Genomic DNA, 15,910 nt, shown 5'->3' with positions numbered 1-15,910 from the left:
AGGGAAAATAGGGTGACATGGCAGAAAGAGCAAATCTGGTACTCATATGAAGACAGGACTGTCAAGATAGTCCTTGACATTTTGGTCTTTCAGATTACACAATGGCACTTTACATGCAGCTTATCTTCCAGAGACTGTGATTTTCTCTATAGAGAAATCTGTGATTTTCTCTATAGAAAATTTACAGAATTTGACAGTTAGTTTGCTGACAGAAGCAGCAAACTAACATAGTAGAAATTATAATAGTCCCTACCAGGGCATATTTGTCTGTGACCAACAGCAACTAGCAAAGGGTAGAAAGAAAAGGAAGAAATGATGAAATAAAAGATAGAGGCAGAGAGAAAGTACATCACAAAAATTATATATGGTTTTGCAGTAGAGTAGCATCAGTGAAGTGAACTATACGACAGATGAGGGAGAAGAGAGTTTATCTGAGAAGCAAAATAAGAGTGTCAAAAATACCTAACTATCCTATTTTCAAAAAGTATTAGGCATGTTTATAGAGGTTAGAATCTGATTAATTCATGGAAACTCAAGCATCTAAGCATATAAAAGCAGATATGTTGAAATCAGTGGGAATTAAGCTTATCCAGCATAAAATTCCTACCAAGCATTCATCTGCAACATTGATCACTTAAATAACTTTGAAAAAAAAAACACTTTAAGCCACTTTTGGAAATGAATCACTGGCTTTAAAATGAGTTAGAGTTTCTGAAAGGATTATCGCCAAGGTTTATTTACCAGCTTACACATAACCACTTTATTTGGCTTTGACTGGAGGACTGTTCAGTTATGTTAATATTAATGGCTTTATTGCAAGAAACTGCATTTTTATGACATGCAATTCTGAATGCTTAGATTTTGTGAATAAAATCCCTTTGTGTTAGGTGTTTGTCATACCAAAATGGGTGTATGTTAGTTTAAGAATACTTTTTTCCCATGTAGATGTGTGATGTCTTTCCATAACTGTGACAAATCTGCCTCTTGTCTGAAGACAAACTCGAATTTCTTAATTCTCATTTGTGTGACTTTAATCATAACATTGTGCTTTCCTCTTCTCTTTTGGGACATTTATATTACCTAACTCTGCAGTTAGATTGCAAGTCTTCATCTGTAAAATGTTTCTTTTCGTCCCCTGGAGCTTGGCTTGGATTCCAGTTCTAAATTTAAATGGAACTCCATTTTCCTTGTCTAATAACCACTGAGTAATTAGGCTTTTACACAGAAAGAGAATTATCTAAAGAAATGTGTTCCTGTAAAGGGCATTTTGAGCCCTGTAGATATATGCCTCCTCTGCCAGGTTACCTGCAGTTTGCAAAAAGAAATCTTCTTAGAGACAGATGTATTCATACATATCCAGTCCCTGTAATGTCTAAGATCCTGTCTTCCATTATTTGTGTCTTATCTCTTTCATATTACAGGAAAATGTTCTTATTTCCTAAAAGAGACATTTGTTTCTAATGGAGTAGCATGTTTAAAGATTCATATAATAATATCTTTACAGAAAATGTGACTGTATAGCTCTCCGGTCTTTGTTTTTCACAGTATTCTGCTGCCAGTGTTACCCGGATGGATGCAGATGTGGCTGTTAATAATTATTTCCACTGTCTTATGCAGCTCAGTTCCTGGTTTATTTCTGTTCTTGGTCAAATTTGTGGGCTGATACTTGGAATGACTTAGGGATAAAGTTGTAATATGTTTTTATATAGTGCTGAATATCTTAATGTTCTTGCAGATTATGGGACTAATCGTTTGTATTATTGCCTGTGAGGATTCCATCATTGGATATGTCTGTGCACTGCAATGGACTATGGAAATTCCTGATTAGGTGAGTTATTGGAGACATGGTTGTGCATATGGTTCAAAATGGTCTATGAACACTTAGTGGTGTTTGGGTATCCCTAGCCTGCACTGGACTATATAGCATAGCATCAAAACCCCATAGCGAAGTGTTTTGGTGCCTACTGTCTTCTCTAATTGCTCTCCTCAGCTGATATTGCATGAACCTGCAGCACCTCATTTCCCATATCAGCGTCAGCAGCTAGCAAGGCTCTGGCATGTTTGTCCTGATTTAATGTTCCCCTCAGATTGGGTCCAGCTCACATCCTGCTCTCACAGTGCCTCAGGTAGACATGATGACTGGCTTTGGTGTTCCAGAACATGTTCAGCAGGAACAAGCTGGGTTTTATTAATGTTGGACTGGATTTAATCCAAACAAGCTGAGCAAAATCAGCAAAGACCTTCTATTGTAAAACGTTTTTACTAGCTTTGTCCATTTCACATGAGAAAGCTTAGGAAGCACTCACATGGGCAGCTCAGCTGCCAGATCAGAGAGAATGACTTTTCCTGGAAATGAAGTGATGGTCATGTGGATGGGAGATAGTTTCATCCATAAACAGAAATAGGAAGAGTCATGTCTAGATGACCACACGGTAGTTTTTACTAGGCAACTGGCAGTAATCTTAAAGCACATTTTTTGTCAGATACGAAACTAGAGAAGCATGGATTCCTATTTTTTTCTGTGATTTGTGTCCTGCTCCACTCCTGGGCCCATAGTACTGCCAGCTTCCCTTTGGCTGGGCAAAGAGAAAGTGGCTGTCTCAGTGGCACTGGGGCACTATCTGTCCAGCCGGCTTATGGCTGCCAATTTACCATTGATTCCTATGTCCCTGAGTATATGAAGAGGTGGGATGTAGCTGGGAGGTCACTCTCTGCTACCCAATTATGATCTTTGGAGAAACTTGTGATCCTTGAACTCTTTGTCTCTGTATCAATTTGAAAATTGATCAGCAGCTTCAAAAGCCTCTGGGAGAAAAAGGTCTGAACACTGACAAACTACATGATTGTGTGGATTTCATTTCCTTGGGAAGCCAGGATAGTAAGTCTTCTTAAAGTTTATTTTTCATTAAACTATCTCTCAAGTAAAAGATTAGAGAATTGTGTGATACACAGTGTAAATTTTAAGAATATGCAGAAAAATCAAGGCAAATGTCACACAAACTGATAGCAGTGGCCTCCTGGGCTAAAGCAGTTCAAGACCAGATGTCATAAAAATCTTCATGAGACCATTAGTTATAAAAAACCTCTCTGTTTGCAACTGTCCTGCTGCTTGTTTCGGTGCTATTATTTTTCATGAAAATTTGAATGCTTTTCCTTTCAAATATTGACAAGGGTTTAAAAAGGGCTTTAAAAAAACGTCATCAGTGCACGAGTTCTTTGTCGTCAGTAATTCCCATGGCAGCTGTGAATTTGGAAAAGCAAACAGCACTTGCAGAATGTATCTTGGAGATAAAAACCTGGACAAAAGCTCCTTTTCTGCAGATACATCTTTGAAGGATGTGAACCATGGAAAAACTTGGTAGTGGCTGAATAATTTTTCTTCCTTTGGAATGGAACAGAAAATGAGTACCGAGTAGCTTTTATCAACACAAATATTCATAAAATGCTTGTGAAGGACCAGTAGGGGGCAATAGCATTCCATACAGAAGGGGGTACTGCAAGAGTCATAAATTATTTTATGCATTTACTTTAGTATTAAAGTTGAAAACGCTGTAAACTGAATGCTTTTTCATCCTCTGTGCATCAGAGTATTTGTCTATTTTAACCTCGAATGTATAGGTTCATTTAGCTATTTTCAGTTAACTGGCAATAAGTAAAGCCTTTGAAAATTTTCATATTCCTCATCTGGAGACCTGTTTGCAGCCCATTCAGTATTCAAACGTAGAACCATTTCCTCTGTCTGACAAACATGAAGTAATTAGGCTTTTCCATAGACAAGTGATTACCTAATAAATGACCTTCTGCAAAAGGCTGTATTGAAATGAAGCAAAAGACATATTTAGTGCAAATGATGGCCAAGCAATAAGGTGCAGAAACAAAAAGGAAGCTTTGCATAGCCAATCTGCTTCAGCAGCTTTAGAAATAATGAAAATGCTTACGTGTGGTCTGCACCAAACACAATTATAAGTCTGACACTATGTGTAAATTCTTAAACATAAAATATGATGGGCTGCTTGTCGTATGGGCCATTAATTTCCTTGAAATCACAGGTACAACCAGAAGGAAGCATGTTTACATTTCATAAGACACATATTACCCGTGTTTGTTTTAGATGTAAAATGTAAAGAGTAAGCAGATGATAGAATAAAATGGCTGAGATGCATGTAGCTTCCCAGTCTTTTTTCCAATATATTTGCAGGGATATCAAAGAAAAGACTTGCAAAGATAATGTCTTTTAATGATAGTTTTAATGGAAAGTCCAATCTCAGCCTACTAGGACTAAGCAAATCTGAAAGCGCACCATGTGCAATCAAAGCTGCATGTGTGTGTATTCTGACAACCCTTCACTATCTATCCCTTCACTGACTGTAGCAAGAACTTTTGCTAGCTGCATCTGGAAGCAAAATAGAGCAAAACAAACCACTTACTGTTCCTTCAGAATCAATCTTAGTGTATAAAGTACGAAAACATTTCTTTTTATCTGGCAATGAAACTAAACCTTCAAAAAGCTAAAGCTTTTTTTTTTTTTTCCTCAGTGCTGTAAAATGCAGTTGTGAGAAAATATTTTAGTCATAGAGTCTTGCAAATACTTAAAAAGTAAATTTAGAACTTTTCAAGCTGTTGTAAGGAGAAAAAGCATCATGAGAGCATTCAGGGCCCTCGGCGTTTCCTGGGGCAAATAAATGGTTGTGGGTTAATAATCCTCAGACTAGCCTTGAACCTGACTACTTTTCTCAGCATGTCAGCAGTCACTAGAAAATGCCTTAGGCTTATCTACCACTGCTTGATCAGATGTGTCACAAACTGGGATGGTTCAAGTGATGGATTTTTAGCCATCTTATAGCTCTGTTGATTCACTGTTCCTGGCTCTCTCCAGAGTCCCTGATCACCATCCATTTACAAGTGATACTCAAAATATCAGGGCCATTTCCACATGCATCCACGCTTGTATGTGAAAGAAAAAGAAATCAGAGGGCAGTATTTTCATTGTTTAATTATCAGCTCCTACCTTAGCTAAATTAGGAGACAATTTTCATTAAACTGTTGGAGAAAGAAGGCTTCTCCTGAGGGTAATTCAGAACAAAGTACTGTATCAGTCTGTCTGTCAGTTCTCCAGTAGTAACTGAGCATTTTTTTTTAAATAAAATGATATGCGAAAAAATCTCACCGCTTTTTTTTTTTTGTAGGATTGCTGAAGTCACTTGCTAAATGAGTGCTTGAAATGTTTTTATCTCTCTCTATCTTTATAATATATTCTGGTATGAAGTACAGATTCAGGCCACTCCAGAAGATAATGGAGATTTTAGGTATACTTTATTTTCTCAAAGTATAAGTAGAAGACGGCTGTTTGGACCTCTGGTCTGTAGTCTCCAAGACCTCTTCTTACAATGTGTCAGCGTACCAAATAATTTTTAATACACTTTTTGGTTCCACGTATGTCGTAGTTCAGCCCCGATCGGGACCAGACTACGCAGTCTCTCTCTCGCTCCCCCCACCCTCCCAGAGAACAGGGGGAGATGATATAAGAAAAACGGCTCAAGGTTTGAGATAAGGATGGGGAGAAATCCTTAAAGTTACCGTCACGGGCAAAACAGACTCGACTTGGGGAAAACTATTCATTTATTTCTAAAATTAGCAGGAGAATGAGACAGGGAACAAGATAACCTCCCCCCACCCCTCCCTCTTCCCGGGCTTAACATTATCTCTACTACCTTCCCCTCCCGAGCGGCACAGGGGGGGAAAAGGGAATGGGGGTCGCGGTCAGTTCATCACGCGTTGTTTTACGCCGCTGTATGATCGTCGGGGGAAGAACTCCTCGCATTCCTCCTCTGCTCCAGCGTGGGGTCCCTCCCACGGGCCACAGTCCTTCGTGAAACTGCTCTGGCGTGGGTCATCTCTTCCACGGGGTGCAGTCCCTCTAGAACAGCTGTCCCAGCGGGCCCTCCACGGGCCACAGCCTCCTTCAGGCCTCCACCTGCTCTGGCGTGGGGTCCTCCACGGGCTGCAGGTGGATCTCTGCCCCTCCGTGGACCTCCATGGGCTGCAGGGGGACAACCTGCTCCACCATGGTCTTCACCACGAGTTGCAGAGGAATCTTGGCCAGGAGCCATATTACTCCTCCCCCTCCTTCTGAACTGACCTTGGCGTCTGCAGCCGTTCCTCACAACAGGCTGGCAGACACCTCTCAGGATCCTTTTTACATCTTATTCACTTCTCATCTCCTCTCCACTTCTTGCAGCCAGGCCGGGCCGAGTTGGGCCCAGTCGGCTGCCCGGTGGGAGGCCAGAGGGTGAGGCCTGCAAGGCCCATGAGGCTCGCGCCTCCCCCTCTCTGCCCCCCGCTCAGCTGCTTCACATCTTCTCCTCTTGTTCCTGTTTTCCCCTACTTAAATACGTTATCGCAGAGGCGTTATCACGGGACATTCTGCTACCAATTGGCTCGGCCTTGGCCAGCAGCAGGTCCGCCCTAGGCCCGGCCGAGTCCACTGAACAAAGGGGAGCGACTTCTAGCAGTTTCCTACAGAAGCTACCACCTTAGGCCCCCCCTCACTAACAAAACCAGAACAACGTAATACTTTTAAACTAAAAGAGGGTAGATTAGTTTAGACATAAGGAAGAAAGTTTTTACAATGAGGGTGGTGGAACACTGGAGCAGGTTGCCTGGAGAGGTGGTAGATGCTCTATCCCAGGAAACATTCAAGGCCAGGTGGGATGGGGCTCTGAGCAACCTGATCTGGTTGGAAATGTCCCTGCTCCTTGCAGGGGGGTTGGACTAGATGAACTTTGGAGGTCTCTTCTGACTCAATCTATTCTATGATTCTATGACTGAGTTTTCCTTGCCAGCTTCACAACACTGATAGTCCGTGTCACTATGTACTACTGCTAAAACCTTACTGCAGCTATATTTTTATGGTTGTCATGACATTATTTGCATTTCAGCTGGCCTTTCTGCATTGGTAAAATAAACCATCTCAAGATATCTTATGGCCATTGTACCTTTTTGGAGTAAAAAAGGTTTGTGTTTTAAACTTGCATTCTCCAAAAGAAGCCAAGACATGTACCAGAGGCAGAAAACTAATTTTAAGAATCCATGCAGGAGAGAATGTTTGTTGAGCCTACTAGCAGCCTGTATTGCTTTGTCCTTCTGGGAAGATCCACTCTTCTAATTGTGGCTCAACCATTATCTGTGGCTCTATGTAATGATGGGTAATTTCCTGCCCAGATGATTTTTTTTTCCATTTGCTTCTACATAGCTAGGATTTTGTCCTCAGGCTTTAATGGCATTTGAAGGTATTTGGCACTGCATCAGATTGCACTCTACTTCCTTGGTTTCTTGACTGGGTCCTAGCACATTAAAAATGATTTTATATAAACCAAAAAGGAGCTGAAATAACTCGCATTCCTCTTGCTCTGCCCCCAGCTGCAAACATAAGGATAGGCAAAAAGATGTTTCTCATATTGTTGTTCTATTTGATAATATACACTGTTGTTATAGTAACAGAGGTAAGGAAATACACTTTTTAGCTTTATGTTGACAATGCTCCTTTAAGCCAGAAAGGGAAAAGAAGAAAACAGCATTTAATAAAAAGTTAAAATACAGCTCAGGAAAGTCCATCTTTCTTTTTAGCAGCTGTGTTCTTACTATATGTCCAATCTGTACATCTGTCACTTTTTCTCTTCACTCTGAAGTCACTGTTTTGTGGGTACAGGATATACTGGCAGATGTCTTAGTGTAATTAATTACAAGTATTTCATGCCAGTAACTATTACAATATTGTTTAGTAATACAAAAATATTATCCAAATGCAAAATTTTAATTTAGTAAAAATTTGTATAATTCCCCAAACTACTTCTTAATTTTTTGTTCTTTCTCATTTTTGTTTTAAGAGCAACTGTACTAATGTCGTGTAAATCTGTGACATTAAATTAATTACTTCAGTTTTGAAATTCCAATTACTAGTTTTCTTCTGAACCTAACTTACAACACAACTTCTGTGTTTTTAGGAATCTGCATTTGGCTTCTTGTAACTTCCAGTAAGATGCAAATATCATGTGTAACATTACTCTATAGGAGACTAGTTGAAAAATAAATAAAATTAACAATAGTTAGTATGGCCAACTGTTCCTGAAAAATGAAATTAATGTTATTTTTCTTATTTGGCTGCTCTTACATTATATCACCTCTTCTCCAACTTCCTTTACAATAGATATTTTTGGTTCAGCTGTACAAGACATTTGTATGCTGCCATTTTAATGTCATTAATGGCATGAGGTCATTATCTTCAATTTTCATCAGAGTATTTTACTTGAAATGTGAGTCATTCCTGAAAGCTTTTGGAATACTAAAGATTCAATTTAAATAATGCTGATGAATATTTGAAACAGAAGTTCTGTCTATGCTTCAGGTGAAGACTGTGCAATAGACCTTAGAACCCAATTCAGCAAAACAATTAAAATTACATTTAGCTTTAAGCTCATGACTAGCTGCCTTTGTTTTGTTGCTCCATTTAATGAGTCTTCCTGCTGTTATATAATTCCTTCAAGATGCTATTTAGGATCTGTATCATTTGCAGACGGCTGTCATACAGCAGTAATACAAAATCTTCCTTGAATTAGCATAATAAATATTTTTCTTTAAGAAGAGCTGTACTCCTGCTTGATCTTTAATGAATTTTGAGCTGCATGGAAGTGATATACAAATCCATCCATCCATCCATCCATCCATGAATAGTAACAGAAAGATCCTCCTCATTAAATACATAGTAGATAGTTTGGAAGAAAAAAATAGATGTTATGAAATGAAAGGCATTGCACCTTCTATATCACATTTTCACTGTACAGGAGGTTATGAATGAAATCTTTGGAGATCTAGCTGTCTTTCAAATGCATGTTTCTTAGGCTTTCTTCTCAAAGTAAAAAGTGTGGCAGCAGTATTGCAAAATATGACTGCACTGAAAACTTCTTCTTGGCCAATTTTAATTCTATTTTTTGTATTACCGGGAGCCTTCCGGGGAGCATATTCCAATGTTTACTTTTAGAACCAACTTTTAGTCTCTTACCATTTTTAAATGAAACCTGGGACTATGGGTTGTAATGCAAGTACTTGAACCTTACGTATCAAGGGAACAAAGCATGGGCATCAGAATGTTTGAAGCATTTGCCAGATAATGCTGCAGCGGATGTTTTGTTTTCGGTATCTGCATTTCTTCTGAGTCACACTGCAAACTGACTATTGACCACAACAGTCAAAATGTATTAGTTTTTTGACAGAAGTCAGCTGATCCAAAAGAGGTCAAAATAATGTAACGTCTGACTGTATAACTAACAGAAAGCATGTGGGGATTCTGCAATTCTCCGCAGGATGCTTTTATTGTTAAAACACTTTAAAGACTAGTAAAAGTCATCCAAGTGTAAAAGCACCTGGAAGATGTGGCCTTACACCTGTAACAGACTGATTTTTTTAAAAGCTCTGTTGCATTATCTTTTGGTACCAGCAGCTGGGAAATGACAACTGAAGAGTAACTTTTAGGGAAGATGGACAGATTCGTACACAGTCAAATCCAATGTCTGCGGCATCTGAGAAAATGTCTGACCAGCGTGCTCTCCCACAATCATTCTTACTGCTTCCACTTTATGATTAGCTAAATTTTTGTCAACTAACAGCCTACTTCCCTTTTGCAAAACATAAGTCCGGGAAAAAATTACTCCTTTTGCAGGCCTTGAAAAGGATATACTGTAGGAGACACCATTCTAAAACGTGAGTCACATCTCCTCTATACAGAGAGAGAGACTAGAGATACCTGTGAAGAAATGGAGTAAAATGGAAGATTGTACCATCAGTGCACAGCTGTTTCCTTTACTGCAATCATCCCATGCTTACTTCCTTTTCTGTTCTGGGAGAACGCAGCAAAATGCAAACTCACCCTTTGCAGACCCTGAAGCATATTCCCACACAAAATAGCAACTCTTTAAAAGGGAGAATTAAAGCAGAGACTATTGTTTAAAATGGCAAACTACTGCCAAACTACATTTTCTCTTTACAAATTAGACCCGCAACTGTTCTTCTCACCGCAGTCCTATGGCACCCTCCTGCTGCATCAAATATTCCATTATCTTAGTATTAGGAACAGTCAGAGTTATAGACTGAGTAAACCTTGCAAAGATCACTTCTTCAAATTTATTGATGGAAACTCTGTTAGGCCAGATCTGAGGAGGTCTAACTGTTTGTGATGACTATTGATTAGCAGTATTTTCATGTAGTTAATTTTTTATTTCCTTGTATTATTGAACTGTGCTAACTGAAGTTCAGGAAGGTGAGGCACTTATCCAATTCTCCGGATGATTTTGGTACAAATAAAATCTAACAGCTACTTTTTAATTGTGTTCCTTATGGCCTAATGACAGATATTAATCTGAATTGAACAGTTATGCAATAAATCTAAAATATGAAACTATGAAGGGGTGATAACATTGCAATAAACAAGATGTCAGTTTTTTTTAGATGCACATTCAAATGTTTGCAGGTCAGGAGAGATCCTAGTGACCACAGTTTTCCAAAGGCTTGCTCTGGCCCTTAGAAGGGCTTAGGCTATGTGCAAGACTTGGCTCAGGCACTGCTTGAAGTTAGGGCAGTCAACTGAGGGACTGAGAGCCTAGGTTTCCAGAAGTCAACAGGGCAGATGAAGTGGAAGGGATCTGTAGAGTTAGATGATGTATCAGGCCAAGACCCTCTCGTGAAAGGCGGTATTGTAAACTTTAAAGGACCAAATATGTTGATGGGGTTGCCCTTATTCCAAACTGCAACCACATGGAAAGAGGCAACTAACCATTCAGTAGATCTTCCCACCTAGATAGATACTTTCAGTCTGCAGCTGAAAATAACAAATTAACTACACTTAAATTAACATACTTCTGAGTGACCACACATTCCCAAGTAGCAAAAAGAATGTACTTTAAAAAAACCTGCAGCTTGGTTGCAGCATTTTCTTGTAAATACAATGCAAGTATTTGGTGTAAAGTCTTTTATTTATAAAGACTTATTTATAAAAACAAATCCCATGGTAAAAGATGCCCAGCATGTTATTGAATAATTTTACTGCTTTTCATATATTATGACTGGTGTAATACAAATCTATCTCTGACTGCCCACTGAGTGCAACATGATGCTTAGAAGTGAAATGCTGCTGAGGCAACTGTGAGCCCACTGAAAGTACTCCAGTTTATTTTTAGAAGAAAATGAAATTCCATTCTGTATCAAAGCAAAACTGGTACAGATGAGCAAGGCTGTCCAAGGAAGTAAATTATGTAGAAGTAAAGAATAAATGTATTATAGAGTATGCTGGCTGTGGATCAAGAAGTACATTTCATTATAATTGGTCTGTTGAAAGAATCGATCTGTGAGTACAATCTCTCTACGTCAAACCAAAGCAAATGTTATAAATCAGTGAAGCTGTATCATTTGAATATCTGTAAGAAGAATGAAGCCATTCAAAACTAACACTGTTTATGCAAGATTTCTGTTTTGTTTGTTTTGTTTTTTAAATGGCACTGTTTGCCTTGGGAAAAAAAGGAGCTTGCAAGTCTATTCATTGAAGCGAATCTAAGCATCTCTTGCAAGACAAGGAGCTGGATATTTTACCAGGGCAGGAAGTAATGTCTGCATTACTCAGACTGAGTTCTAGCAGGCTGGGCTGTGTTTCTTGTCTGTACGGTGTATTCCATGAGGGGACTCTTGCTTGTGGTCAAAGATCCTATCACTAAATACTTCCATATCTGTAGTATCAGAGTTACTTAATCATAAGACAATTTAAGATGTTTCCATGTTTGTAACTGCCTGATGACTCAAAGCTGTAACTTTCAACTGTGAATCAAACTGGCCAATCTTTTTGTAGAGGTCCAACAGGAAGGAAAACCAGCCATATGTTTTGCTCTTAAAATGGCACTTAGTCATGAAATCAGAAGTTAAGAAATGAGGACTGCCCACTAGATATACATACCTATATAATACAACTGCTTTTTCAGAAGATTGGCTTTTGCACATTAGAGGAAACAAAATTGACCTCTTGTACACAGCCTATGCTTAGTTATCTGACAAGTGTAACACAGGGAGCTTCCCTCCTTTCCATCCTTGTTTAGGTGATTTGGAAAGGTAATGCCCTTACCCTGGAAAGGTAATGCCCAGGGTCTCATCCCTAGGGATGCAAAAGAATGAGAAAGATATGGCAAGGAAATAAAAATCCAGCCCATATACTACTCCAACTTGAAGGCCACTGGAAGTAGTACTTCCCCTGAAGAGAAAAAGCATCAGAGCTCAGGTGACATCTGAAACACTGCTTTCAAGGAATCAAAGCTTTTATATCATCCTAAAGGCAATACAGCAGAAAATAATACAAATTCAGACTCCTGCTGTTAGTTATTTATTGGCATGAATTCTAGTAGTAGCAAAGCAGAATATAAATGTTGGTCTCAAACTTTTTACTTTAAAATGACCCTTTAGAAAAAGTAAATCTTGGTAACTTTTAGTACCTGGGTGTTAGGGAAAAGCTGCCACACAGATGACAGTGTTTCATATAGACTGCCTTTGTTTGCATTCACCTTCAACACACACTATTATCTGCCTTCCTCTCCTTCCTACCAATCCTGGTAACCTGGCTCCTCCCAAGAACTGGTGTTCCTTCATGCCGCCTCTTCTTTTCCTAGCTGAGGAGGAAATTGCTGCCCAGCACACATCCTCAGCTCTTTGACCCTCTTCAGAAGGGCAGTTTGTCTCCTCACAGTTCATTCAAGATCACTTTAAAGCCAATTATCTTTGCCTTGCATGATGATACATGATAATTAATGGAATAAGTAGAGCTGGTTAAGAGCTCTTTATAGCTACTGTACCTGGAATATATTGTATAATAAAGCAGTGTTATAAAACCACAGTAGATATGAGGCTTTTATCCAATATGCCTGAATTTTGTGTTACACCATTACATTTTAAGCTCATTGCACTTAATGTAAGTGATATATCCAATTTTATTAACCGAAAGGCAGCGAAGATGGCCAGAAAGCTCAGTCATGAGACATGCAGGATGAACTGAAGGGCACTGGTGTACCTATTTCATCTGAGATGATAAAATCTTGAAACAGGATGTAAAGTATGGGTTTTTCTTGTTCTCACCCTTAACAATTTGTCTAAAACTTTTTGCTTCTCTTCTATGTCTTATTTCTGAGCCATATATTTTGAAAATAGATCAGCTGCCATTTCATATATGGTTAAACCAGTAAAGTTATGCTTATATACATAAACAAGAAAATAGAGAATAATTTGGGCTCAAAGGTACTACAACAAACTTCAGAGTTTCAAATATAATTAATAGAAGACTTTGTAGACAGTCATACTTTTAGTCAGAAGATCTCAAAATGCACTCTGATAGTATCTTCACTGTGAGATGCTGAAATGGAGGAACATGTCAATCCTCATGACTCATCTAATATTCCTAGGAAACGTACCTCAGAATACCTACGTTTCTAGCTTTATTATCCTGTCCTATTTGCCATCAGTTAAAATGTAGTGTTAACCTGGTAATAACTGAGAATTTTCTTAGAGTAATAAAATGAATTTACATTTCTTTATTGACTTCTATCATCGAAATGCATTTTTATGCTTTGAATACCTCAAATTAAAATAGTAACCACAACTTAGTCAAACATGAGGGTCTGTTGAACTGTCTGTATAATTCCAAGAATGACCTATGACTTATGTTTAATAGTGTCTATTAACAATCATAGATTCATAGAATCATAGAATGGTCAGAGTTGGAAGGGACCTTCAAAGGTCATCTAGTCCAACCCCCCTGCAAGGAGCAGGGACATCCCTGACTAGATCAGGTTGCTCAGAGCCTCATCCAACGTGGCCTTGAACGTTTCCAGGGATGGGGCATCCACTACCTCTCTGGGCAACCTGTTCCAGTGTTCTACAATTCGCATTATAAAAATTTTTTTCCTAATAGCCAATCTAAATCTACCTCCCTCTATTTTAAAACCATTACCCCTTGTCCTATCACAACAAGCCCTACTGAACAGCCTCTCCCCATCTTTCTTGTAGGCCCCCTTGAGGTGTATCGTCCAGTGTACCTCACCATCGAATCTTGTTAAATCATTATTGCATTTACTATCAAATTTTGATAAATCACTGTTTTTTATCAATAAAGTATATTGTTGCTTCTCTCTTAGGAGTGAATTGCATCACTCCCATCCATGACAACTTGTAAGAAAAGATAGAAAAGACATTGTAAAATTATAGTGTTTCAAATTCTTCCGTATTGTTAGCTCTGGAGTGCTTCTAAGTTCCTAGGCTCATCATCCTTCAAAAAAGATTAATTTTACCAGCTTCTGGTTTTTTTTTTTTTTGTCAGCCTCTGTGAGTAGCACTATCTGTTTCCTTGTTATTTTCTTTGTATGCTTTGGGAGTTGTGAAAGGCAGTTTTTGGATGAATTATGGAAACATAAACCAGCATGATCTTGTATTGCCCATAGCAGCTAGGCAGCTGAGGGGCTAATTAGGTGCCCATTACGGTAGGGATGTAAACTGAAGCAGTGGAAGTCTCAGCAAAGGAATTGGAGAGCAACAGTATCTCTCACAGCTTATGTTACTGAGTAAGTAAATTTATATGTATATATATATATGTAATGCTATGACAAACCTAGCAGAAGTATGTATTACCTTAATTGGCCTTGATTCTGTTCCCATAGAGGTAATTGGCAAAGGTCTCATGGACTCCAGTGTATTGGGACTACAACTATTGGCAGCATGAGGAAAGACTCATGGATCTGTCATAGGGGAAAAATTAGCATGCTAGGTTTGTCCCTGCCTTTATCTTATGTTTGGAAGTGAGCTAATCTCACAGGCTTCATCTGCACTCTGAAAGGGTGGCTCTATTTGATTTCTTTGTGCTCTACCTTTTACCATTGGATAAAATAACTTTGTTCTCACATTTGAAATATACTTAATCTCTCCCTTGCCCTTCTATGAGCAGCCTATTGTGCATCCCCCGTGCTAGCAGTTATCTGCTGTTTCAATGCAATATGTTTGGATTCCTGTAGCTTTAAAGATTTTTCAATCTAATAAATCATAACCAATCAATTTCTCTAATGTAGAGATTTAAAATGGCAAAAACTGCAAACTGTTTGCTAAGAAATATTTTCAAGCAAAGATACTTGCTGGACTGTGTAATAGACTCTATGTGATTGGCCTAATTCTGCACTCTTAAAAATTCTGTGTCTTTATTGATGTTCTGTGCAGTGCACAGGCTATGAAAAATTATGCATCCTTCTCTCCAGTTTAGAGAAAAATAAGTCATGGCTGCTAATGATTTCATGCTATCTATTTATTAGAAATAAATGAGCATGGATGGTTGGTGATATTTCATCTTGTACTGGCCTGGTAATATTTGTAAATAAGATAATAACTTTTCTAGTACTTCCCCTCTACCTCACTTGAGACTTGTTGCTGTCAAACCCAGGAAAGGCAAGTCAGGCTGAGTAGCTAGAAAGTGCCATGAAAGGTACTGAAGCAACACAAGAGCCTGTCAAATCAAGTGGCTCCTCCTTTCAATCACAGGAGGTTCCAGTCCTGAAAAATAAGAGCAGTGTGATTTCTGAGAGTTAATTGGAAACCTTCTTTTTTTTTTGTTCTGCTGACTCTTGGCCTTGAGGACTTGCCAGGCTGTAACGGAAGATGTCTAGTCCATCTTCCTGCTGAGGACACTATCAACTATAATTGTGTTATCCCTGGCAGATATTTATCTTTTCTTAAAATCTTCTAGTGAGGGTAAGTCTGCAGTCTTCTAGGCTGTTTGATTTCAGTGTACCACTATTTATGTTGCTAGAAAGTTTGTTGTATAAGCCAAATAATCTTTTGATGTGAT

Source organism: Chlamydotis macqueenii, chromosome 1, assembly GCF_036417535.1.
Source record: "Chlamydotis macqueenii isolate bChlMac1 chromosome 1, bChlMac1.mat, whole genome shotgun sequence".
NCBI classification, from domain to species: Eukaryota; Metazoa; Chordata; class Aves; order Otidiformes; family Otididae; genus Chlamydotis; species Chlamydotis macqueenii.
Note: the sequence above shows the minus strand (reverse complement) of the source record.